This window comes from Hemitrygon akajei, chromosome 1, assembly GCF_048418815.1.
Source record: "Hemitrygon akajei chromosome 1, sHemAka1.3, whole genome shotgun sequence".
NCBI classification, from domain to species: domain Eukaryota; kingdom Metazoa; phylum Chordata; class Chondrichthyes; order Myliobatiformes; family Dasyatidae; genus Hemitrygon; species Hemitrygon akajei.
In genome coordinates, this window is record NC_133124.1 from 37,203,978 (window position 1) to 37,229,692 (window position 25,715).

Below are 25,715 nucleotides of genomic sequence, written 5' to 3' on the forward strand. Positions count from 1 at the left end.
ACCTGGTATATCTTTGGACTGTGGGAGGAAACTGGATGACCCAGAGAAAACATGCATATTCCACAGATAGGATGTAGAGAGAGTCCCTACAGAATGGCACCGGAGTTGAACTCTGAACTCCAGAAGCCTCAAACTGTAATAGCGTTGTGCTAACTGCTACACCACTGTGGATTATGTGGGTGGTTCACAAAATGGATGAACAGAAGCTAAACTTAAGCAGCATTTGCCACAGGATTCATGGTCAATAGTGTCAAAGGGTTTTAGAGACATCTGGGAAAATGATAACAGCTCCTGATGGTGCTCTGAATACCTTTCTTGGGTCTATTTGGCCACAATGTTCACATCAGAAGTCATGCTCACTAGTCCAAGGCCACACTGTGACTCCTGTGGGACATTATCACGAAATGTAGGATGTCAGTGCAAGAGAGTTCAGGAAATGAGTTTCCCACTGGGCTACGCTGACTGTTTTGGCATTCCTCTAATCAGTAGGAATTTCTTCATAATTTATAGTTGTACATAATTCCATATCTTAACTATGAGGCTGTGGACCATACTAAACAAAGTCTTTCTTCCAGTTTGGAAAACATCTGCTGGAATTTCAGGACTAAAAATCTTGTGGTTTTCCATCACCTTGATGACGTATTAAAACTCACTGAGGGAGTGAGGTGTGATTGGGTACTGTGGAATGGACTCAGTGGAGCTGTCAATGATACTTTGTGTTGGGATTTGATGTATCTGGTGTAGTTAAGGAGGGTGGTACCTTACTGGGACCGCCAGGGGATTTGACCACGAAAACATTGGCCATAAGTGGATTTTGTTGCACAACAATATGTCCATTTATCACACAGGTCTGTAAACTGTTGGGTTTCCTCTACCTTTTCATTCCACATAGTTGTTCTTGAATTCTCTGATCTTCTGTGCATGCACCTTGATTTGTGAATAGAATCAGCGCATTGTAATGATTTAGGATTGTCTTCCCATTCACAAAAGGCTTTTCTCTTTTACTGAAATTAACGTTTTGATCTGCGCATCATTTTCATCAAATCAATACGGATGACGTTTGGTGATGAAGACTAAGGACCCTGTGCCTGCCTTATGGTTTTCTGTGGTTAAGAAGGCATACGGTGCATTGGCCTTCATCAATCATGGGATTGAGTTTAAGAGCCAAGAGGTAATGTTGCAACTATATAGGATCCTGGGCAGACCCCACTTGGAGTACTGTGCTCAATTCTGGTTACCTCACATGTCACCAGGAAGGACATGGAAACCATAGAAAGGGTGCAGAGGAGATTCACAAGGATGGGGAGCATTCCTTATGAGAATAGGTTGAGTGAACTCGGCCTTTTCTCCTTGGAGTGGCAGAGGATGAGAGGTGACCTGATAGAGGTGTACAAGATAATGAGAGGCATTGATTGTGTGGATAGTCAGAGGCTTTTTCCCAGGGCTGAAATGGCTAGCATGAGAGGGCATAGTTTTAAGGTGCTTGGAAGAAGGTACAGAGGAGATGTCGGGTTAAGTTTTTTTTTTTACACAGAGTGGTGAGTGTGTGGAATGGGTGGCTGGTGGCGGTGGTGGAGGCAGATATGATAGGGTCTTTTAAGAGACTCCTGGATAGATACATGGAGCTTAGAAAAATAGAGGGCTATGGGTAAGCCTAGGTAGTTCTAAGGTAAGGACATGTTTGGCACAGCTTTGTGGGCTGAAGAGTCTGTATTGTGCTGTAGGTTTTCTATGTTTCTATATTTCATAGTCTTTTAGTTGTCCTCAATGTTGGAGTCTTCATTATTAATAGGGAGGACCAATGTCCTTCAGCATGCTTTTCTCCCTGTATTTACTGGGATATTGGATCATTACAGTATTATAACTCCTATGGACTCTGTAGATTGACATGTGCTGCACTAGACCGGGAAGAGGGTGATGGACCTTGCAGGAAAAGCAATCGTCAGCAATTTTCTGTTCTCCTCATTACCCTGCTGATGTGAATGTCCTACACCACCTCCTCCTTATAATAAAGTGGTCTAGGAAGTGTTAGTGCTTTGAATGTGGGTTATTTCCAAGTGGTCAAGAGTTTGTCATGCTATCCATCAATTGTGTTGGCAATTACAAGGTAATATTAGCTGGGAAGAACCAGGCTTCTGGAATTAATTATAGAAGTATATAAAATCATGAGGGGCATAAATAGGGGTGAAGTCAAGCAGTCTATCTCCCCGGGTTGGGGAATCAAGAACTAGTGGATATAGGTTTAACAAGACAGGGGACAGACTTAAAAGGAATCTGAAGGGCAACTTTTTCATCAGAGAGTGATTCCTATATGGATTGAACTGTCAGAGGAAGTGGTTGAGGCAGCTACAATAACAACACTTAAAAAACATTTGAATAAGTACACAGATAGAAAAGGTTAGAGGGACATGGGTCAAACATGGAAGGGCATTTGGTCAGCATGGATGAGCTGGGCTGAAGTACCCATCTCCTTTCTGTACGACTCTGCAATCTTCACCACTCTCCCTTTAGCAACACTACGATCCAGGGGCCTTTACTCTTGCATTACAGTCTCTAAGAAGGATGTTTTTGTCTTCCTTGGAGATGGGAATGAGAACGTTATCAAAATTGGTCATTTTGTTCTGCTTCAGAGTAAAGAGTTGGAGCATGGGCAATGGTAGAAGATGCAGACTGCCAATGAATTGATTTTATTTATTGAGATACAGCGCGGAATAGGTTCTTCTGGTCCTTCCAACCCAGCAACCTCTGACTTAATCCTAGCCTAATCAAGAGACAATTTACGATGACCACTTAACCTACCAACTGCTATGTCCTTAGACTGTGGGAGGAAACCCACTTGGTCATGGGGTGAACAGGCAGTGGTGGGAATTGAACTTGGGTCGATGGTATGCTACAGTTGCTTGAATTTAAGGGTTATGAAATATCCATTAAATCTAGTTGATAGTTAAAATCTGGTGATAAGTTTGTTCCTGGTGACTAAATTAGTTTTCTTTTCTAGTAAAATGAGTAACCATTGCTTCCTTTCATCAATTGTGCCTCATCAATACACTTTTCTTAGCATATTGATATTATGCAAGTTCTGGCACAGTTATTGCTGTCCTTCATATGGGCCAATCACCATTAACATGATCCATCAGAGACAGAATAGTCCAGGTTGCAAAGTTAAATATAATAAAATACTTTTCAATTATAAATGCAAAGGCTGTCCTTGCAGGTAGCTAACACTATATCCCCTTTTAGAAATATATTTCCAGCTAGCAATTATGGGCTAATGTTGAAACTACAGAACATTTCAAAGTCTGGATTAAGGTTTATGTCTTCCCTCTCCTTTGTGGAAGGATAAAGAAAATAAGGGGAGAAACATAAAGGAAAGCTTCTCTTAAAATTTATAGGTTGTCTTGCTTTGAAAAAAAAATATCAGCACACAAAGGGTTAAATAATTAATCTTATTTTAAAAATGTAGCTTTGTAGCATTGTCCTAGTTTCATCACAAACATTTGGCTGTTTAATAAAAGCTGGTACTTTGCCTTATGTCTAAACACAAAGAAGCAGACATGTGTTTTGGAAAGAAATTGTTAAATGAGGGTTCGTTGTACAAAAAGGATAATTGCGGTTGACACTGCCATGTAATAAACAGATGACCTTTGACTTGTGCCACCTGCCGTTCTGCTGATGTCTGACAGAAAGCCATCATCGGGCAACAGTCCTGCTTAGCTTAGTGACAGCTGGTTTCAAAAGCAGCTCAGCTTCAATGGGTTGTAGGCGTAGAAAGCACATATCCTTTAGTAAAACTACTGCCATCTGGAGCTGGCTCAGCAATCACCTCTGGTCTGAGGGAAGCTTGGATAATCAGCAACTCCAGAGAATTAGAAGATCAAGCTGTGTCAGAAATCTTAAAATGCATGTCTGGTCCATTTTTAGATTTAGTTTTTAGGGAAACTAAGATTTTTAGCTGTTTCACTCACTTTTCATAAAAAAAAGTTTCGACATTGCTTCTCCCTATAGATGCTGCCTAGCCTGCTGTGTTCTACCAGCATTTTGTGTGTGTTGTTTTTTAATAAATGGTTTCTTTAGTATCTATGAAGTGAATTACATCTTATCTTATTACAGGCTTGCACCGGCAATACTTTGCTGCCTTACAGGACGCACCTCCCTTGTAAATTTCTTGAAGGAGGAGAAATTAGAGGAAATATTTTGCTTGGAAGTCATACTTTGAAAATTATTAATGGTGTTTTAAGCACTTTACATTTCCTTTGAGAGCAGCATAGTTTTGTTTTAGCTTCTTCTTCCATAATGATCTGACTTACAGTGTAATGTGGTGATTACAGTACAGAGTATCTACTAAATAATGATTTGGTAATAAGAAAAAGAATTCACTGTGATCTCTGTGGCCAAGTGCTACTTGTCAATCAGTCGGTTTTAGATCAGCTTTGGTGATTGAAGTTGCATAACATTTTGATGTTTAGCATTTTATAATAAAGAAATTAGAACAAATAATAAGGGTTAATTTTATAAGTTGTTCCTGATCTTACATTTTGCTGGGATAAGGTTTTGGATTGGGAAAGTGGCTGAAGAGGCACAGAGCCCATTTTGCAGCACTTATAATGCTTTGATGATTAAACTGGATTATTATAAGTTTGGGAATAGAGTCATAGAGCACAGAAACAGGCCCTTCAGCCCATCTTGTCCATGTCACACTATTAATATGCCTAGTTCCATCGATCTGCACCTGGACCATAGCCTGCTCTTACTCCTCCCATCCATGTACCTATCCTAATTTCTCTTAAATATTGAAATCAAGCCTGAATCCACCACTTCCACTAGCAGCTTGTTTCACACTCTTATCACCCTCTGAGAGAAGTTGTTTCCCACTATTTTCCCCTTTTACATTTCTCCTTTCACTCTTAACCCATGACCTCTGGTTGTAGTCTCATCCAACCTCAGTGGAAAAAGCCTGCTTGCATTTACCCCATCTATACCCCTCATGATTTGTATACTTCTATCAAATCTCCTTTCAATCGTCTACATTCCAAGGGATAAAGTCCTAACCTATTCAACCTTTCCCTATAACTGAGGTCTTCAAATCCTGGAAACATCCGTGTAAATTTTTTTCTGAACTCCTTCAATCTTTTATACATCTTGCTTGTATGTAGGTGATAAAAAAAACAGCACACAATACTCCAAATTCGACCTCGCTATCGTCTTATACAACTTCAACATAACATCCCAACTCCTGTACTCAATACTTTGATTTATGAAGGCCAATATACCAGATGCGTTATTTAGTTTCATATCTACCTGTGATGCCATTTTCAAGGAATATTGGATCTTATTCTTAGATCCTTGAGTTCTACAGCACCACTCAGTGATTTACTGTGTAAATCTTACCATGGTTTGTCCTCCTAAAGTGCAACATCTTGTCCGAATTAAATTCCATCTGCCATTTTTCAGCCCATTTTTCCAACTGGTCCGGATACTGCTGCAAGCTTTGATAGTCTTCATCGCCAGCTGCTACACTCCCAGTCTTGGAGTTATCCACAAATTTGTTGATCCAGTTTACCACATTATCATCCAGATCATTGATATAGATGACAAACAATAATGGAGCCAGTATTAATCCCTGTGGCACTCCACTAGTCACAGGCCTCCAGCCAGAAAGGCAACAATATGCTACCACTCTGGCTTTCTCCATAAAGCCAATGTCTATTTCAACTTCCTATCTCATCCTGAATGCGAACCTTCTTGACCAACCACTCATGCAGGTCCTTGTCAAATGCCTTGCTGAAGTCCATGTAGCCAACATCCACTGCCTTGCTTTCATCAACTTTCTTGGTAACATCTTGAAAAACTCTATATGGTTGAATAGACAAGACATACAACACAAAAAGAACCATGTTGACTATACCTAATCAGTCTCTGCCCAGCCAAATTTATGAGACTTTATAAAGCACTGGTGAGGCCTCGCTTAGTGTAGTGTGAGCAGGTTTGGGCCCTTTATTTTAGAAAGGATAAGGGTTCAAAGGAGGTTCACGAAAATGATTCCAGGATTGAATGGCTTGTCACATTGAAGAGTGTTTGATGGCTCTGGGCCTGTATTCACTGGAATTCAGAAGAATGAGGGTTGGCCTCATTGAAACCTATCAAATGGTGAAAGGCCTTGAATGAGTGGATGTGCAGAGGATGTTTCCTATGGTGGGAGAGTCCAAGGCCATAGGACACAGCCTCTGTGAGACATCCTTTTAGAGGGGCATCCTTTCAGAATGGAGATGAGGAGGAACCTATATAGCCAGAGAGTAGTGAATCTGTGGAATTCATTGCCACAGGCAGCTGTGGAGACCAAGTCTCTATGTATATTTAAGACAGGGGTTGCTAGATTCTTGATTGGTCAGGGCACAAAGGGATATGTGGAGAAGGCAGGAGATTGGGGCTGAGAGGAAAATTGGATCAGCCATGAAGAAATGGCACAACAGACTCGATGGGCCAAATGGCCTAATTACTTAGAATACTTTCCAATAACTTCCCTGCTACTGATGTCAGGCTCACTGGCCTATAACTTCCTGGTTGATTCTTAAACAAATGAACAACATTAGCTATCCTCCAATCTTCTGGCACTTCACCCATGGCTAAGGATGTTTTAAGCATTTCTGCTAGGGGCCCTGCAATTTCTGCACTAGCCTCTCACAGGATCCGAGGGAATACCTTGTCAGGCCTGCAGATTTATCCACCTCAAAACTACAAATGCATCCTCCTCTGTAAACTCTATATGGTCCATGACCTCACTGCTGTTTTGCCTCACTTGTATCGACTCTGTGTCCATCTCCCAAATAAATACAAATGCAAAAAAATCTATTTGAGATCTCCCCCATCTCTTTCAGTTCCATGCAAAGATGACCAATCTGATCTTGCAGTGGACCAATTTTGTCCCTCGCTATCCTTTTGCTCTTAATATATCTGTAGACGCCCTTGGGAATCTCCTTCGCTTTGTGTGCTAAAGCAACCTCATGCCTTCTTTTAGCCCTCCTGATTTCTTTCTTAAGTGTTCTCTTGCATTTCTTATACTCCTCAAGTGCCTCATTTGTTCCTGCCTTCCTATATCTGTAGCTATACAAAAAAACTGAAAAACTAATTATGTATTTAAATGAAATACATACCAAGTTAAAACACTATCAATAGGACTGCAGTATTATAAATCTGTGTATTAGTTCGGAATATTTATGTATTATTTCCCGATACTTAGCGACAGAGGAACTCATCCAATATATGCGATGAACAAAATCAGTGTAGACACCTCGTGCAGATAACGGACTGTCTTCATACAATGCTATCAATGATTGCATCTTCCAAATCTTCATGTTCTTTGTTACTTTCAAAATGATTGTCGATACTTTCAGTAGATTCTAACTTTTTGAAGTGGTGAAGTTGTTTCATTTTCATTTCCTGGCTGTTTCTGGCATTCTCAAGCCTGAATGCTTGAAAGCACAGTGAGCAAAACAGTTCAAATGATCTTGTTGCTCATTTCTTGTCAATTATCAGTAACAAATATCACTACTTTTTGAACCAATGCTATTTAAAAGCTGATCCCTCTAAGCATAGTGTACATGAAGGAGAGAGCTTAGTGACGTGGTGTCATGACAACAACCTTTCCCTCAATGTCAACAAAACAAAAAAGCTAGTCATTGATTTCAGAAAGGGGGTTGGGGTGCACAGGCTTCTGTTTACATCAACAGTGTTGAGGTTGAGAGGTTTGGGAGCTTCAAGTACCTATGTGTGAACATCTCCTAGTCAGACTGCATTAGTGTCGAAGCTAAGAAAGTTCACCAATGTCTCTACTTCCTCAGGAAGCTAAATACATTAGCAATGTCCCTCCAACAGTTACCACATTTCATCGATGCACATCCACAGTGATGAAGTGTTTTGAGTGGTTGGTCTTGGAACATTTCTGCTCCCGTCTGAGCGGTGACTTGGATCTTATCCACTTTGCCTACTGGAGCAATAGGTCCACAGCAGATGCCATCACATTAGCTCTTCACACAACCCTGGAACATCTAGACAGCAAAGATGTATACATCTGGATGCTCTTTATCGATTACAGCTCAGCATTTCATACCATCGTCCCTTCAAAACCAATCAGGAAACTCCAAGACCTGGGCCTCAATACCCCCTTGTACTGGATTTCCTCACTTACAGATCCCAGTTAGATTGGATTGGCAAAAACATCTCCTCCACAATCTCCACCAGCACAGGAGCACCACGAGGATCTGCTAGGATTGAAAGGCAGAGCAGACTCGATGGACCTAGTGGCCTAATTCTGCTCCTATGTCTTATGGTCTTATGGATGTTGACTTCACCCCCTGCTTTGCTTGCCTTAAACTTGTGACTGTGTGGCTAAGTACAGCTCTAACACCATATTCAAGTTTGCTGATGACACCACTGTTGTGGACCGTATCGAAGATGGTGATGAATCAGCATACAGCAGAGAGATTATAAATTTAGCTGAGTGATGTAGTAACAACAACCTCTCGCTCAATGTCAGCAAGACCAAGGAACTAATTGTAGATTTCAGGAGAGGGAAACCAGAGATCCAAAAGCTAGTCCTTATTGGAGGATCAGAGGTGGAGAGGGTCTGTAGCTTTAAATTCCTGGATGTCACTATCTCAGAAGACCTGTCCTGGATCATCATATAAATATAATCGCAAAGAAAGTATGGCAGCACCTCTACTTCCATAGAAGGTTGTGGAGATTCGGCATGACATAAAAACCTTGATAAATTTCTATAGATATGTAGTGGAAAGGGTATTGTCTGGCTGCATTATGGCCTCATATGGGAATACCAATGCTTTTGAATGGAAAATCTTACAAAAGATATTGGATTTGGCCCAATACATAGCAGGTAAAGTCCTCCCAATCATTCAGCACATCTGCATGAAACACTGTTGTAGGAAAGCAACATCTATCATCAAAGATCCTCACCAACCAGGCCCTGGTCCTTACTCGCTGCTGCCATCAGGATTCACACCATCCAGTTCAAGGACAGTTACTATCCCTCAGCCATCAGGGACAATTAACAAAAGAGAATACTTACACTCATCTATCGAGATGTTCCCACAATCACTGATCTCACTTTCAGGACTCCTTATCTTGATATTTCATGCTCTTGTTTCTTATTGCTATTTATCATTGCATTTCAACAGTTTGTTATCTTCTATGCCCTTGTTCTTTCATTGATCCTGTTTACAATTACTTTCTATAGATTTGCTGAGTATGCCTACAGTAAAAAGGATCTCAGGGTTATACAGGGATGTACTCTGATAATAAATTTTACTTTGAACTTTGAAGAAAGCATTCTGTCTGGATAGATAACAGGTTGGTATGGCAACTACTCTACATGTGAATGCAAAGAAAAGCACAGTGTTGTGGACACAGCCCAGCACATCACAGGAACCAGCCTCCCCTCTAAGGACTCTGCCTATACTTCTCACTGCCTTAGTAAAGCAACTAGCATAATCAAAGGCCTCACACACCCCACACATTCTCTCTTCTCTGCTCTCCCATTGGGCAGGAGATACAAAAGCCTGAAAGCACATAGCACCAGACTGAAGGACATATTTTATCCCACTGTTATCAGATTCTTGAATGGACCTCTTGTATGATAAGATGGACTCTCATCTCCAAAATCTACCTCGGTGTCCTTGCATTTTATCGTTTAGCTACACTGCACCTTTTCAGTGGCTTTTACACTTTATTCTGCATTGTTAATATACTACCTTATTATAGTTCAATACGCTGTGTAATGATCTGATCTGTATGAACAGTAAGCAAGACAAGCCGTTCAGTGTATCTTGGTACATCTGACAGTAATAAACCAATATCAATAAACCAATACATTGTTGTGTCTGACCGGCTTGCATAAGAGTAATCTCAGAGCCTGATTGATCTGTTACCTTGGCAGCATATTCTCCATCTTTCATGTATTTCATTTGCTCATTTTGTTTATCTATGAACAAAAGAGAAGTTATTGCCTTATAGAACTTGATTACACAGTTATATTTCCACAATATGGTACAAGATGCAGAAGCAGCAAAAACTCAGTGGGGGGGGGGGGGTAAGTTTGTAGGGATTGTTTGGTACAATTCTAGACTCAAGCAAAAATTTAGCCTGCATTCAGACGAGGTGTCCTTTCCTGGATAACCTGAAGGGCAGGAATATCTAAGGGACGGGAAGAAATTTGCCAATAATTTCTAGAGGCTTTTCAGGAAAGATCTAAGAGAGGCCAGGATTTGCTGTCACCCCTTCCCTATCCTAACCTCTCTGGTCATCGCAAGCATAGTTGGCCAGCCCTGTGTGATTTTAGTGTAACTAGTTTGCCAATGGTGCCTGGCAGTTTACCATGGGAGGAGCCCATCTGCTGTGTTGAAGTCCTTTTAAATTTGAAACCAGTCAAACTTGTATCTACTCCTCTCCTTTTCAAGTTTCTGTTGGTCACCAATGAATCCTGGCTGGCTTTGTTCCTTCTTAGTCCAGTACACTAAAGTCAAAGTTATTAGCCTTTTGTCATTCTGACTGTAACAACTGAATTCAGAGGCAAATAGGGCACCTTCCAACCTCATCTCATGATCTGAATCATTGGGAGAGTTGGCTTCATGGTGGTCAGTTGTCACTTCTCTGATCATTGGAATAATTGCTCGCATCTCAGCATTTCCCAAAGAAAATGTGCCCAAATGAATGTTTTATTCACTACTAAATGACTCAGAAAGAGGCTGTGTGGGATAAACGATGGTACAATTTACAGCAATAAAGATTCATGCTATAAAGTCAAAAATTGCTGTTAAAACAGAAACAAAATTTAGCCAATCATATACACAAGAGATTCTGCAAATGCTGGAAATCCAGAGCTACATGCACGAAATGGTCTTAGTCTCGGCCTGAAATGTCAACTGTTTATTCATTTCGATGGATGTTTCCTGAACTGCTGAGTTCCTCCAGCATTACCTACAACCCCTCAACCATCAGGCTCTTGAACCAAAGGGGTTAACTTGACCCAAATTCACTTGTCCCATCATTGAAATGTTTCCACAAGCTATGGACTCACTTTCACGGACTCTTCATCTCATGTTCTCAATATTTATTGTTTGTTTATTTATTATTATTATTATTATTATTATTATTATTATTATTATTATTATTATTTCTTCTTTTGAATTTGCACAATTTGCTGTCTTCAGGGCTCTGGCTGAATGCCCCAGTTGGACATTCATTATTATTCTATAGATTTATTGAATATGCCCACAAGAAAATGAATCTCAAGGTAATATATGGTGACATATATGTATTTTGATAATAAATTTAATTTGAAATTTGAACTTTAAACTTGATTTTGTGTGTGCTGATTTAGCCAACATTCCTTTAAGGCAGATGTTCCCAACCTTTTTTATGCCATGGACCCCTACCATTAACCAAGAGGTGTGTAGACCCCAGACTGGGAACCCCTGCTTTAAGGAGAAACAGATCTGAAAAGCATCTCTATTTCAACTTCTATTGCTTGTCGCAATTTGTGAAAATGTGATCCTTCTTACCACACTTACTGGGTTAACAAACTTACTGTAGGTAAATGGGAGAAACATCCCAGTTGCCCAGTGGTCTGCAAACAGCCAGACTATCGTAGCTCATCATCTTTGTATGTTCCTCAGATAGCATCACCTTGACAAAGGACCAGTTCATTCCTCCACTGTGGATGCTAATCACAAGCTGCCAGCACCGGGAAAAATTGCATATGAAGGAAAATGTTTTAACATTATTGCAGTTGTGGTAAGAAGGATTTATTCTACACTCCTGTTCACAAAACTCTTTCAGAGTGTCAAGGCAAAATGAGCACTCTGGCTAAACTTACCGGTTCCAATGATCTGATATGTTAAAACAATTTTTCTTTCTACAGGTGTTGGCTGGCTAGCTGAATGCTTCTAGTGTTTCCTGCTTTTAAACTAACCAGTAATTTTTGTTTCCAATTGCATACTGCCCATGTTACCTGCACATTCTATTTTCATCCACATTATTTCAATGGAAACTGTAACTATCTACATTTAAAATATGTTTGCAATTAATAGGAGCAAGTTCCTAGATGTGATGTGCATTTCAGCAGCAGTTTATTACATTTCCTGCTACGTGGAATGCTTGTGGTGGGACAGGGAATAGTATAGTGGGACAGACTGAGACAGAGGTAAGTCAAGTTGCAACTAAAGATTCCTGTGGTGGGACAAGAACATAAGGATCCGTGAGATCTGTCACCCAGGGCTGCTTTAACTGTCAGTGTACAGGGTATTCCACAAGGATCAATGAAGGAAATAACCGCCAGTAAAGACCATTGTCTATGTTTCTCATGGATGCAAAGGAGCAAGATTAAGGAATAGTCAACCATGGTAATAACTTAAATTGGATTAAATTGTTTAATTATTATTTTCTTTGCAGTTTAACAATTAATTACCTGCTTGTGATTTAGATACAACTACTTTTATACATATAACTGTTAAGCAGGCTTCCTAGTGGTCATAGTATGTATACAAAGTTGTTCCGTGTGCTCCTAGTGGTTACACTTGTATGATTCTGGAAAGCTCTGGAAGCTTCTCTGGTGCTACATTATTTGAATAAGGGCTATCTGATTGGCTGACTCTTATTTGTGAATTTGATTGGAATGTTTCTATCTATAGGTATAAAAAGAGCTGACAAGACAGTGCCATCTCTTTCTTCTTTTTGCTTCTCACTCTCTTCTACTACTAGCTCTGCTCCTGTTGCCGACCATTTTAGATTTTCCTTGTTCTATAAACATATAATAAAACGATCATGAAGTAACATGATTTGTGTCTCTTTCCTGACTTCCAAAGGAACCTTGGATTAAAAACAATAAATTTAACACGGAGAAGATGGAAGAAAATGTGCAATCTTGAGCAGAGCCGTACAGAAGGTAAAGGAGGGACTCAGCAGGTCAGGCTGGAGAGAACCTGACATGCAGCAACCTCCACGTTGGTGAAACGGGGGCACAGAATCACTTTGTTCACAACCGATCAAAGCCCCTCATTAGACAAGAAAGAAAGGGGGGGGATAGGGGTAGATAAAAAGGTGGAGGGAAGGGGTGTACCAAGAGCTTGCAGGTGATAGGTGGATGCAGGCGAGGGGAGGGGGTGTTTGGCAGATGAGGATGGGAATGATGTCAAAGGTTGGGAGGAGGTTAGTCGAAGTGATAAAGGGCAGATGATGGAATATGATAGGAGAAGACACTGGAGTGCAGAATAAACAAGGGGCAGGTGGCAAGAGAAAGCAGTGGAAGGAAAGTGTGGGTGATAAGCGAACAGGAAGTGGGGGGAAGGAAGGGGAAAGACAGGTGATGGGATCAGTTGGATTAAGAGGAAAAAGAAGAAAAGAAGAGAATAAGTAATATAGGAAAAGGGAGCAGGAAGAGAGTAATGATTGGAAGCGTGAGAATTTGATGTTCAAAGGAACAGATGGAGACTTGGAAATGGTTGGCCATTGAGAGATTGTGGTCGGTACGACAGAGGTGCATGATGAAGCAATTTCCCCCTGTCTGTGTTGACATATCGTCAACGATCAGAAGAAGAAGAAGAATAGCCCTTAACTCAGCAGTGGAGTTATCGGGACACCGTCATGATGGTGCTTCCATAGCAAGCCATTCTTGTTTTTATGAGGCCGAGTTGCTAGCTCGACGCTCAACCCGACTCGGATTCGAACTCGGGAACCTTCGCTCCGGAGTCCGGCACTGATATTATTGTGCCACCAGGCCGGACATCAATGATCAGGGAAGAGATGTATGGTTGCCCTTTGTGCAGTTGCAGGAGAGGGAGGAATGAGTGGACAAGGGAGTGACAGAAAGAGCAATTCCTGCAGAGCGCAGGGAAGGGAGGGAAGGTGGTGAGATCCCTTTGGAGATGGCAGATGAGGAGAATGATATGTAACCTGGATTGGGTGGTAGGCAAGGACTAGGAGAACTCTATCCCGGTTCTGCCTATGAGAGATAAGGTGAGGACAGAAGTGTGGGAAATGGAGGAGATGCTGGTGAGGGACCATCAATTGTGTGGCAGGGGGACCCCATTTTCTGTAAGAGCTGTACATCTCAGATGGCCTGATGTCCTGGTGTGAAAGGCCTCATCATGAGAACAGATGGGAAGGAACTGAGAAAAAGGAACCATTACAAAAGAATTACAATGGAATGTGATGCTTGAGTTAAAAGATGAGCTAAGCAGCAGAGTTCAGGAAAAGCTGGGACAATGCATACAAACTTGGAGTATGAAATAGACTGACAAAAAAAACCCAGCAAATAATATAGAGCCCAGGACTGTGGTGAAACCACACAGGAGGGAACGGGAATATGATATCCCCAGAAGTGGATTGGTAATTGGAGATGGCAATGTTAACAAAGAATGCACCTTCTGTGACATTAAAATATGGCACTGAGAGCATTCTATCACAGGCTTGCAGTGTTGTCTGTTCAGGTAGGCCTGGGCACTTGTTTGTTTCACTCCAGATCAGCAAGAGAAGCAAATAACACACTATCATATCAGGACAGATGGCGTTTATTATTGAAATGTCTCTACAAGCTACCAAGAAACAAGCCTGCAATTTGCCATTTTTGAGGCAATGAGTACATTTATAGATCTTGATAATCAGTTCAGAGGAAGAATAAAAGCAGAATCAGAATCAGGTTTATTATCACCGGCATGTGTTGTGAAATGTGTCAACTTTGCAGCAGCAGTTCCATGCAACATATAATCTAGAAGAAGGAAAAAATAAGTATAAATAAATAAATAATGTCGATTACAGTAAATGTTATTTTGAATAGATTAAAAATCGTGCAGAAACAGAAATTATATATATTAAAAAAGCAAGGTTGTTTTCACAGGTTCAATGTCCATTTAGGAATCAGATGGCAGAGGGGAAGAAGCTGTTCCTGAATAGCTGAGTGCGTGCCTTCAGGTTTCTGTACCTCCTACCGGATGGTAACAGTGAGAAAAGATCATGCCCTGGGTGCTGGGGGTCCTTAATAATGGACACTGCCTTTCTGAGACACCACTTCTTGAAGATGTCCTGGGTACTTTATAAGCTGGTACCCAAGCATAGAGTACAACTGCATAGAAACAGGCTCTTCAGTGCCTGCCAACCAGATCTTCTCCTAGTCCCACCTACCTGCACCCAGTCTCACTTGTCTTCATCTTCTTCCTCACTACTAGGCTCTGCTTTGTTCTTTTAGTGCTCAGTAAAGGATTGTAAGCATCAAGTTACGCCCCATTCTTGAATTCCAAAGAACCTCAGATCAAACATCAGTATTCAACAACCTGGACCATAGTTCTGCAAACTTCTCGCTATCCAAACTTGTCTTAAATGTTGCAATTGAACTTGCATCTACCACTGCTGCTGGCAGCTTCACCACCCTCTGAATGAAGATGCTTCCCCTCAGATTCCCCTTAAATTTGTCACCCTTCACTCTAATCCTATGACCTCTAGTTCTAGTCTCACTCAACCGGAGGGGAAAAAGGCTGCATGTATTTACTGTATCTATACACCTCATAATTTTGTATCCCTCTAAAATATCTGTGCTCCTAACTTATGCAGCCTTTCCCTATCATTCCTCAAGTCCCAGCAACATCCTTGTAACTTTTCTCTGCACTCTTTCAAACTCATTGATATCTTTCCTGTAGGAAGGTGACCAGAACTGCACATGATACTCTAAATTTAGCCTCACTAACATCTGGTACAGCTTCAACATAGCATCCCAACTCCTGTATTCAGTGCCCTGATTTACGAAGGCCAATGTGTCAAAGACTCTCTTTACAGACCCATCTCTCTGTGATGCCACTTGCAAGGAATAATAGATCCGTACTCCCAGGCCCCTTTGTTCTATGGCACAGCTCAAGCCCTACCATTCACTGTGTAAGCTGAACTCTGGTTTGCCCACCTCTATTTGACACCTCACATTTGTCTGCATTATCTTCATCTGCCATTTTTTCCAGCCCATTTTGACAGCTGGTCAAGATTACACTGCAAACTTTGATAGTCTTTCTTGCTCTCCACTGGGCCCTCAGTTTTGGTTTCATATGCAAACTTGCTGATCCACTTTATAGTAATATACATGATAAACAACAATGGACCTAGTACAGATCCCTGCAGCACGCTACTAGTCACAGGTGTCCAGTTAGAGATACAACCATCTGCTACATCTCTCTAGCTTCTCCCACTGAGCCGATGTAGGATTCAATTGGCTACTTCTTCCTGAATGCCAAGTGAGTTAACTTTCTGGACCAACCTTCCATACTTCAATATGTTTGGACAAAGGTCAAACCTGGGAAGCAGAATGATTACGGTTGCCCACAAACAGCATGGTGAGTGAAAGAATCAGTATGGGGGACTGTAGCATTTCATTGGAACTGCATTTGGAGCAGCTGAGAAGATGACAACACACATTTTGAAGAAGATCTTGTTGCTTATCGCATTGCTAAATGGTCTAAATCAGGGCATTTAAGCTGGATGCATTCAGTGATTTTCAAGGTGGAGGAAGATTAATAGTTCTGAAAATCATTTGAGAGGTGTCACAGCACAAAGAAAGAGAGGGAAAGAGAGAAAATAGTTATTACAGAATCACGAGCACTGGACATAATCAAAAGAAGCAACACACACAAAATGCTGGAGGAACTCAGCAGGCCAGGCAGCATCTATGGAAAAAAGTACAGTCGACATTTCGATGTTTCAGCACTTTGAGTGTGTTGCTTGGATTTCCAGCATCTGCAGATTTTCTCTTGTTTGTGATAATCAAAAGAAGGAAAGTCAGAAGGGATGAGAAGAGAAGGAGGATCATAATTTGAAGGTACTAGGAGGAGAGTATAATGAAGATGTCAGAATTAGGTTTCTTTACACATAGAGTGGTGGGTGCAAGGAACACACTGCCAGGGGTTGTGGCAGGGGCCAGTATATAGTATTAGGAAAATTTAAGAGACTCTTAGATAGACACATGGATGATAGAAAAATGGAGGCTATGTTGGAGGGAAGGGTTAGATTGATCTTAAGAGCAGAGAATTATTTGAGTCAGAAATCAAGTGGAGCCACAAAGATGGAGAGCCTTAAGGGACAATCAAATTAACATTTCTTTCTGTGCTGCTGAGTTTCACAATGCACAAGATCTACTATAATAGATCTGAAGCCTGTTTTTCATCAACAACAACTACTTTGTGAATGAAAAACATTTGAATCAATCATAGTGTTACTCTGTTTATAGCATGATAAAATGATTCGTGTAAACTATTGGAACTTAGAATCTAGAAAAATTAATAAGTAGAAACACAATGGATCAAAAACAACTTTATGAACAAGACAGCATCTCATTTTCGGAGGGGGTTTACTTTTGATATAGAACTGAAAATTCCTTTTTTTAAAATACTAACATAAAGATTTTGGACGGCTATGTGAATAATTATTTTTGCTGACACTTATATGTTGTCTTCCATATGCATGCCTCTCTGAACTTTATACTCTTCCACCTCTGATCCCTTAAAAACATCAGTTATACTCTTATCTTTAGCACCATGTCAAGTCCAGGGTCACATCTTCCAAATTCATGTAGAACATTTGGTGCTCACCATGTGGCCTTCTCTATATGAGAGAAACCAGAAACAGATTGGGTGTCTGCTTTGTGGAGCACCTGGATTCATTCTATGGGACAACTGTGAGCCTCTTGACTTTTTATAACAAGATCTGATCTAAGCTTGAAGAACAGCACATTGTTTTCTGCCTAAGAATGTTGCAGTCTTTGGTACTCATTACTGAGTTCAACAAGTTAGGATGGAGATGAGGAGGATGATGGAGATGCTTTTCCCAGAGAGTGGTGAATCTGTGGAATTCTCTGCCCAATGAAGCAGTTGAGGCTACCTCAGTGAATGTATTTAAGACAAGGTTGAATAGATTTTTGCATAGTCGGGGAATTAAGGGTTATGGGGAAAAGGCAGGTAGGTGGCGATGAGTCCATGGTCAGATCAGCCATGATCTTACTGAATGGCAGAGCAGGCTCAACTTCAGATAATTATTTTTTTCTATTTGTGTCAGAACTGGCCTATTCTACTCAATGGGGATCTATCTGTGATATTGGCTCTTTTTACTCTTTCTGCCACCAGCATCTGACTGGCTGGATATTTTCTACCACTGTGCATTTTGCAGTCTGACATTTCTTTTACATGTATCTCCTTAGGCTAGATGTTAGTTTTGTCTGAATACAATCCTGAGGCATACTTATGAAAATGTGGAACTAAATGTGGAATAAAAAGCAATTATTTTAATTCTAATCCTAGTCACTTACTGATCATTAATTGAATCACTCTCTTACCAGTTAGCATTGCTTCTAACTGTAGAAATGCTTTCTAGAAAACCTCTTCTATTACAATATCAGTTAAAACCTTCTTCCTGTACCAAGTGTTTGATTATCTGCCCTGATATTATCTTTTGTGACTTAATGTCGTTTTTTTTTGTTTGATAAAGCTCCTGTGGAATTCCTTGGGATATTTTACTCCATTGAGGACTACATAAATGTAAATTTGATAGTAAATAACTTCTGAACTTTGTTTTTCCTGTGAATTTGTTTTGTTAATCATCTGGTTTTTTTAACTTATTCAAAGTGGAATTGTTTAATCATTTCAGGACAACCATAGCCATTCTTGTAAAACCAAATTTACGAGATTAAGTTTATAATATAGTTTAAAGCATTTTAGTAAACACCACATTTTATATAATTCTACACCATTCTCAAATTTTTACTTTAGGATATTTCTCATTAATAATCTAAAAAAATTCCTTTTCGAATTTACATATAAATAAAATATGATCAGAAAATGGACTAGTGGCTGCATTGAACTTGCTCAGAGAGTGCTCCCTTGTGGTGAAATGTTGTCAATACATTAAAGTTGACAGAACAACTCAGTAATGCAGTTTAACTCTTCAACTTCGGCACATGGCCAGTAAGTTTCAGTTACAATTGATCTAACATTTAATTAGTATTAATTAAGAACCTTCAGCATGAAAAACTCATGAATTTCCTTGATAATGGGAACTACTGCATATTGACACCTACAAGTTGTTTAAACATACTCATACGTGAGTAGCACATAAACATGTATAAATTTCTTAGCAGAGAGGCTCATAAACTAGGCTTAAAGGAAAAATTGGTTATCTCACCTTCTTGTGTCTCCTATATTCTTAGTCAATATATTTGCATCTGTCAGGATTGCCAGCTACAGGAGGATGAATAACAGCCACAATTAATTACACTTCACAGGTCACAGCACCCCAACAAAAAACCACTGGGCCACTGCTTTATTCTTGATCTTTAGAGCATGATTTGCAAATAAGCTATTATTAACCATTGAGTGTGAGGGTCACCTGTGGAGCAGAGGACCGTTGTAGAGATGTCCAAATGGCCATCGTTACAGCTGTAAACATGGTACAATTCCAGTTACTGCGCCCACTAGTGGTGGCTGAGTTACGTACATTTGAAGTGAAGAGGGTTAATCCAACCATCCTGTTTATCTGGGCCACAGGGTCAAAATGCTGGTGCACCTGTCTACTGTCCCATATTTTTCATTCGAACCCCCATTAGCTCCATCTGTCTTTCTGTAAAGACTAAAGTTCAATTAGATTTAATTAATTGTCTCCAACTCAAAGATAAAGATTTTGTTAACAGTTATTCATTTTACAAAATCACATGGTATATATTTACATACATATGTAAATAAATCAAGTACGCTACACAGAGACAAAAGTCCAGTCTGTTATTTGCAGCATTTGCTGTCTATATTTCACAATTCCAGCCATTTGTTTTTTTCCTCATCCTAAATATATTTTCATAAAATTCACCCCACTGAAAAAGTTTAAGTAATTTTAGCTATTCTAGGTAAATATTTTTTGATACACATGCAAATATAATTTACCACAGATGTGCTAGCCATAGCTATTTGTTTACCAGTTGGTAAATTCAGTGATCTGTGTTCAGCAGCAAAATACTGTATCATAATCTGCAAGTATAGATCCACATCACAACACAGAGAACATACATAAGTTGGTATAAATGACCAAATGCTAAAATGTGTAATAACTGGTTTTATTTATCCATTATGATAATCTATGTTACTCTTCCTTATGGTTAATTTCATGATTAATTTCATCTTTAGTCATTATAAAATTATCAAATGAACTTTGTTGGAGAACTGTTGATCTGTTATTCTTAAAATCTCTAAAGAGTGCAAGGCTAAATTCGAACTTGATTCATGTAAATAAAATCATTAACAGTTGCTCTGGTCAGTTTGGGATCGTGTGCCTCACAAGAGGAGATTTAGCAGCTTGAGTAAACTCAACAGATGGGACAATGTTAACTGAAATGCTATTTTTTTTGTCCTTCCATTGTATAAATGACAAGTAAGTCAAAAGGAACTCCTTCAGACAGAAGCTTTAAAATTAAATGCAGGGCTGTATGATTTATGTTTGGACAATGTCAATTAGGTTTTAAGTTAAATGAGATGTTAAATTGCAATGTTTTCATGAAAAGGATGAATTAATGCTTTAACATAATGTTGAATTACGCTCTTTGCTTAGACCAATTTAGTTGCTTAAGTGCGGTGAGTAATTGTAGCAGGATTGTCCCCAATCCAGGCTTTTCTAACTGTTTCTAATTCCATTGCAAACAGTTAATACATGAATTAAACTAATTATATAATCAATTATCTAGAATGTTGTTTACAATACTTTTACTTAATGGCCTATTTTATTAATGTAAAGTTCTATGATTCAATAGAACTATGGGTCAAAATTTACATGAGATAATAATGGTTTTTTTGTACTACCACATACAATTGCAGTGCACTGAATGTACAGATATTGGCAATTAAGTCTGTTTGTGCAGACAATAAGTTCTGTCTCAAATACACAGATACTATGGTAACAATGAATGCAACACTTGGAAAATAGAACATGCTACATTTTAAAAACGTGAGAAAATGGTGTATGTAGAAGAGTCACAAAATGTGTAATAAAAACATAATGCAAAGACAAAGCCTGCTTTTAACAAAAGGTCAATAATTGCTTAGTAAAACTATGCAAGGATTCATCAATAATCAGTTTTCAGGAACAGGCATCACTGTGAAGATGTGAAGATAAATCAAAATAGCACACAGTGGAAAACATCAGTGATTCCTGAATACAACATTTTCTTCCTCTCAAAATAAAATGGAGAACATGAGTACGAAAGGAATTACACCTTTAATCAGGATGTCTTCTGATTGCTTAGATCGAAGTTCAAAGTTCAAAGTACAGTTATCAAAGTACATATATGACACCATATACAATCCTGAGATTCATTTTCTTGCAGGCATACTCAGAAAATCCAAGAAACACAATAGAATCAATGAAAGACTGCACCCGGCAGTGTGGACAAACAGCAATTTGCAAAAGACAACACACTGTGCAAATACAAAAGAAAAAAAAGCAATCAATATCAAGAACTTGAGGTGAAGAGTCCTTGAAAGTGTGTCCATAAGTTGTGGGAACAGTTTAGTGATGGGCGAATGAAGTGGGGTGAAGTTCTCCCCGCTGGTTCAAGAGCCTGATGGCTAAAGGTTAATAACTTTTCCTGAACCTGGAGGTGTTGGTTCTGAGGCTCCTGTACCTTCTTGATGGCAACACTGAGAAGCGAGCATGGTGGTGGGGGTCCTTGACGATGGACTGGGCTGTATCCACTACTTTTTAAAGGATTTTCTGTTCAAGGGCATTAGTGTTTCCATACCAGGCTGTAATGTGAACAGACAATATACACTCCACCACACATCTACAGAAGTCTGTCAAAGTTATAGATGTCATGCCAAATCTTCACAAACTTCTAGAGAAGTAGAGGCGTCGCTATGCTTTCTTCGTAATGGCACTTACGTGCTGGAGCCAGGACAGATCGTTTGAAATGTTAACACCTGTTACCATTTATATTTGTAGTACCCCAATGAGGACTGGCTCCCAGGCCTCTAGCATCCTCCTTGGTCCTGCGGACACTGAGTGAGAGGTTGTTGTTGCAGTAGCACTCAGACAGATTTTCAATCTCATCACCTCCTTTGATTCAGCCAACGGCAGTGTGTCATAGGGAAAGTTAAATATGGCATTAGAGCTGTGTTTAGCCACACAGTCATAAATATAAAGTGAGGAAAGCGGGGGGCTAAGCACACAGCCTGTTGGTACCCCTGTGCTGATGGAGATTATGGAGGAGAGGTTGCCAATCCGAACTGACTGGGGTCTACAAGTGAGAAAATAGAGCAACCAATTGCACAAGGAGATATTGAGACCAAGGTCTTGAAGCTTATTTATTAGTTTTGAGGGGATGACAGTATTGAATGCCAAGGTGAAGTCAATAAAGAGCATCCTGATGTTCCAGGGTGGAGTGAAGAGCCAATGAAATGGCCTTCTGCCATTACCCTACCTGGACTGGTGGAATCCACAGTTGCTGACAGTCGAAGTGAATGCCGAGGATGTATATCATGGAAAAGATTCTGAAAGATTTTGGGTGGTGAAGAAAGCTTTTGGTATGCTGGCCTTTATAAATCAGAGCATTGAGTATAGGAGTTGGGATGTAATGTTAAAATTGTACAAGGCATTGGTGAGGCCGAATTTGGAGTATTGTGTACAGTTCTGGTCATCAAATTATAGGAAAGATATCAACAAAATAGAGAGAGTACAGAGAATATTTACTAGAATGTTACCTGGGTTTCAGCACCTAAGTTACAGGTAGAGGTTGAACAAGTTAGGTCTTTATTCTTTGGAGCGTAAAAGGTTGAGGGGGGACTTGATAGAGGTATTTAAAATAATGAGGGGGATAGATCGAGTTGACATGGATAGGCTTTTTCCATTGAGAGTAGGGGAGATTCAAACAAGAGGACATGATTTGAGAGTTAGGGGGAAAAAGTTTAAGGGTAACACGAGGGGGAATTTCTTTACTCAGAGAGTGGTAGCTGTGTGGAATGTGCTTCTAGTAGAAGTGGTAGAGGCAGATTCGATATTGTCATTTAAAGTAAAATTGGATAGGTATATGGACAGGAAAGGAATGGAGGGTTATGGGCTGAGTGCGGGCCAGTGGGACTAGGTGAGTGTAAGCGTTGGTACGGACTAGAAGGGCCGAGATGGCCTGTTTCCGTGCTGTAATTGTTATATGGTTATATATGGTTAAAATGAGAATTTTTAACCATTTATGGAATTTATCATTACCTTTTTCCACTTGACATTTGAACAGATTTTCCTCTAGTTGTCTTGATTTTATTTTGGCTTTCCTTTCTCTTTCTTGGGAGTTGTGAGATTCCTGACAGGATGCCTTAGTGCAGACATAGCTGAAAGGAGAAGGATAATCATAGAGAAATTCTGGGTTATTTGTGCTATGGAAAATATGTTCTGTGAACCTCATCCCACATTCTGCCCTTTCAATCTAACATGGTCCAGCACCCTCTGCTGCATGGTGACATGACTTTTTATACTTATTTGGTGATATTGGTAAATGTGTTTTTATTAACCATCTATAGTTGCTCTGATGATCCACAATATAACAAAACGTAGGATGGGCTTGAAAAGTTGCTGAAGATGATAGATGTAGAGGTTCTGGAAACTTTCCCTCCTGAAGGAATCTGCCTTCCATTGCTTGTTGGCTTTCTTCATTTGGAACAAGGGGGTGGGGCAAGTTTAAGTAGGCATAAAAGTGGATAAATACCCAGGGGGTCGATGAATGTTTCCAGGCAAGGAAGAATTCTGCTGGGGCCCAGATTGTAACTCGCATCATTGTTGAAACTCATTCCTTGTGTTTCTGACCTACAATAAATGATGATTTTGCAAAGCCTTGATTTCAAAGTATTTGTATTCAAAATGTGCTTCTACTCCATAACAATTTCTGAGAGTTACAGTGTCTGTGCTTTTCCATTTCTAGCCTTTAAATTGCTTTATTATTGGTGACTGTGCCATTGTTTGAATCTCTGAGATTTTCATCATAAACCTATCCAATTTCCTACTCTTCTTTAAAATCCTGCTTAAATCCTCTTTTGGTGACTTCCCTTCTTATCCATTCATGTGACTGGATGACAAATATTATTTATTAATGCCCTGTGAAGTGTTTCGGATAGTCTACCACATTAAAAATTGAATAAATGCACCCTGAAATCTGAATGCCTTTCCATCATCTCTGTAGCACAAGTCAGGAATCTGATGCACTCCTTCCTCTTCAATCAATGAATATACTTCCAACAGTACCTAGGCACCTTGCTTGCAACTCGAAAGGTCATTCCCTTCAGCATTGTCGCTTTACTGTGTGCCATCAAAAGAATGGGACATCATTTAGACAACCCCAGCAGCTCTTCCCAAACATTCAACCTCATCTATTAAGAAGCCAAGACCAGTGGGTGCATGAGTGTCCTGGACCCATCATATAAATATAATTGCGAAGAAAGCACGAGAGCGCCTCTACTTCCTTAGGAGTCCGCGGAGATCCAGCATGCCATCAAAAACCTTGGCAAACTTCTATAGATGTGTGGTGACTTGCTGCATTACAGCCTGTGATGGGAACACCAATCCCTTTGAGTGGAAAATCCTACAAAAGGTCGTGGATTTGGCCCAGTACATCACGGGTAAAGCTCTCCCAACTATTGAGCACATCTACATGAAAATTCACTGTAGAAAAGCAGCGCCCATCATCAAAGATCCTCACCACCCAGGCCATGTTCTTTTTCACTGCTGTCAGCAGGTAGAAAGTACAATTGCCTCAGGACTCGCGCCAGGTTCAAGGACAGATACTAGTACGCACCATCAGGCTCTTAAGCAAAAGAAGATAACTACACTCATTCTCTTTCTGGTGTTCCCACATCCAATGGTCTCACTTTAATGACTCTTGCGTTTACAGTTTGTTATTCATTGATCCTGTTTATAGTTACTGTTCTATAGATTTGCTAAGTATGCCCGCAGAAAAATAATCTCAGGATTGTATGTGGCGACATGTATGTACTCTGATAATAAATTTTTCTTTGAACTTTTAAAAACGACAAGTTTTCCTCTCAGCTGTACATCATCCTGAGTTGTTCCTCCAGTTACGTAACTTCCTCCCCAACAACCTTATGGGAGCTAAACACTAGCTTCTCAGGGGCAATAACTTCTTAGAAAAGAATGTCTGGTGGTGTTTGAAGGTTGGCACAGTAGTGTATCTAGTACAGCGAAACCTTTTAGCACCACTAACTTCGGTTCAATACTAACCTCTGGTGCTGTCGTTATGGACTTCGCACATTCTCTCTTTGATCAGGTGGATTTCCTCAGATGCTCCGGTTTCCCTTCACATCCCAAAGCGAATTAGTAGGTCAATTAGCCATTTTAAGTTACCTCGGGTCCAGTGTATTGTCGAGTGTTATAATCAGAGATGAGAACCAGTTATAAGGGAAATTTGTTAGGGGACGGAATTGATTTGAGCAGGCAATAACCCCTGGGGATGAATTAGCCTTCTTTTATTTCACTTGGAAATTGACAGAAACTTACCAGCGGTAAATCCTGAAGGGGATATTTGATCTCTTTTGAAACAAATAGCTTTAAAATCATATAAAAATAGTCAAAAGCTGTAAATGGTGGTGATCACCAGTAGGGCGGAACGGTGCTTGCGCGGCCGCAGTAACCAGGGGTCA

General features: G+C 40.0%; 1 long non-coding RNA gene across 5 annotated transcripts in view; it reads right to left on the reverse strand.

The window, feature by feature from the left end:
* Positions 1 to 25,688, reverse strand: part of LOC140725639 (uncharacterized) — a 37,743-nt gene extending 12,055 nt beyond the window's left edge. For 3 of the 5 annotated variants that reach the window (XR_012098397.1, XR_012098398.1, XR_012098396.1), the window contains exons 1-4: positions 25,297 to 25,564; positions 23,278 to 23,396; positions 19,219 to 19,274; positions 9,942 to 9,994 (exon numbers count right to left, since the gene is read on the reverse strand). This is a non-coding gene — a long non-coding RNA (uncharacterized lncRNA). The other 2 variants (XR_012098399.1, XR_012098400.1) reach the window with 2 other exon arrangements.
* Between the last annotated feature and the right edge of the window lie 27 nt (positions 25,689 to 25,715).